The sequence below is a fragment of the Echinops telfairi genome, unplaced genomic scaffold (genome assembly GCF_000313985.2).
Source record: "Echinops telfairi isolate 266 unplaced genomic scaffold, ASM31398v2 ScPeMD7_9;HRSCAF=40, whole genome shotgun sequence".
Taxonomy (NCBI): domain Eukaryota; kingdom Metazoa; phylum Chordata; class Mammalia; order Afrosoricida; family Tenrecidae; genus Echinops; species Echinops telfairi.
The window spans coordinates 67,095,116-67,097,465 of record NW_022103906.1 but is presented as its reverse complement, the minus strand read 5'-3'; the positions used below and the strand labels follow the sequence as shown (position 1 = coordinate 67,097,465).

The 2,350-nt window shown below is 42.1% G+C and overlaps 1 pseudogene; it reads right to left on the bottom strand.

The window, feature by feature from the left end:
* Window positions 1-613: 613 nt before the first annotated feature.
* LOC115868417 lies at window positions 614-759 on the bottom strand (annotated as a pseudogene).
* Between the last annotated feature and the right edge of the window lie 1,591 nt (window positions 760-2,350).

The window sequence follows — 2,350 nt, the reverse complement described above, 5'->3', positions numbered from 1 at the left end:
GCATGCTATTTTATATAGCAAGGCAGTTGGAGCCTTCATTTTAAGAGACTGTTTGTGCTTTTTGAAGGTAAGTTTCTAGCTTAAGGATTGCAATTTTCCATTAGTGAGTCAACAGTCCACTCTGGCTTTCACTGGGAAAACGATATTTAAAGTAATATAACTTTATTTCACAAACTCCTTGCTTAGTTGCATTATTCAAGAAAAGCTACTAAGAAATGAAATATAATAATAGAGCAGAGGAGGAGAATCTAAGATAAGATTGGGCAGTAAGGATAAATTAAGATCCTTTGCTCACAAAATGTGACAACTGGTAGGAATCTATACAGTGTTCAAGCGGACAAAATTGTCATCAAGAAAACTTACATAGATATGAGGTGTTTGTCTACAAGTGTTCTGTTTACATTATTAAACTTTGCTTCCATACTGCATGCCGGAGGAAATAGCGTAAGGGCTGTGTCTGACTTGCTATGGCTAGACAAGCGGGGCGAGAATCCCGTATCTCCTCCAGCATTGTACCATGAAACAGAGGTCATGCGTGCTTCCACCTGTCACCCCTTTTATTCTGACACTGAACACTTCCTCTCACAATATCCTGCTCTGCTGCATTTGATTAGCTGAGCAACAGCCTCACAGAACTCACGGACAATCCTCAGGATTTGAGGAAATCACAGGGGTCAGCACATCCGGAGTGCAATGGACAAGCCTCACCCTGGGAAAACCACCTTCATGCTCATGGTGTCTCCCCTGCCAGGTAAGTATTCAATGCATATTGATCACATGTTTGATCAATTTCTGACTGAAGTCATTGGTAGAATTTCTTCATTACTAGCTTTGTGGTTGTTGCATAAATTTGAATAATTGTTGCAGTTACATAGATTGGATTTCTTTGGAGGTGTATGAATTTAATCCTATCACACAGTGTGTTAGTCTGGGTAGACTAGAGAAACAAATCCATGGACACACATAGGTGTATAAGAAAGAGTTTTGTATACAAGAGGAATTGGGCATTGACAAAACATCCCAACCCAGTCCAGTCCAAGACCATAAGTCTGATATTAGCCTATATGTCTGATACCAATCTATCAAGTCCTCTTCAGACTCACGAAATACATGCAATGAAGCCAAATGCAGGATGATCACAAGCCAGTGGGTAGAAAGTCTTTGGGTCCAGTGGTGTTGTAAGCATCTCAGCACTGGCAGGGGTCTCTCTGCGGCTTCTCCAGATTCTGAGGTCTGGTTGCATGTGGCTTGTCTTCTGCAATGTGTCCCAGGGAGTGGCAGAGAGAGAGAGAGAGAGGTGTCTTCTGCTTCCAAAGAGGAAGTACCAGATTTCCCAGAATTCTCAGGAGAAGGCCATGCCCACACAGAAGTGTCATTGGCTATCTCCAGATTGACAGTCTAGACTCTACCCCTACACTCTTAATCCTCAAATTGACACAAGACTAGGTGACTACCAATACCAGCACTGTATTTCAAGACAGATTTTGAAATGTCCTTTCGACAAAGAATTCAATGCCATTCCCCAAGGTTGTCTTATTCCTGGCTAAGTAAATCTAAAGACTTTTTATTCAAAATTGCCAATAACAGTCCATTTCAGCTCAGTAATGCCTAGGATATCGATCTTTATGCAATCCAATTTATTTTGATGACTTCTAATGTTCCTAGATTCTACACATGGCAATTTCAGATTATTAGCAGATTTTTGCAACTGTTTCTTATTTCTTTGAGTCCTGCCCTATCCGCAAATGAAGATCCCAAAGGCTCCATTCCCACAGGCTTTACCGGAGTCATGTCACCATGGTCAACTCTCCTTGAAGAAAGCATCTCCTCTCAGTAACATTTCCAGTGTCCTCCTACATGATGGGTCCATACTGCACCCTACCTCCAACTATGCTCTACTTCTGCTCATTAGGCCTTCAGTATTTGACAATGTTTCAAGGCTATGGACAATTTTCAGTGGCTCTCAATGTTTCCCATGACTGCTTCCTCAGAAGTGGGCAGCTGATTCCTTCTTCACTGTCAGTTCTTAGCCTGGAAGTTCTGCTGCAATCTGCTCACCTAGGGTGACCTTACTGAGATTTGACATACATAGCTTCAAGCACCACAGCAACACACGAGCGACCACAGTATGGCAAACTGAGGGGCAAGTGGTGGCCCATGCTATGAGAAAATACATGTCTTTGTGTGAAAGCCTTCCACTTGAGAGATTTCTGTTATAGCAGCACTTGATGACTAAGACAGTCCCCTTGAGGACTAAACTATGTCTGGCAAGGAAGACTGAAGAAGAGGCAATGCATATGAGTTATGGTGTTGTTGAAGAATATGGAATATTCTATGAACTCCTAGAGGA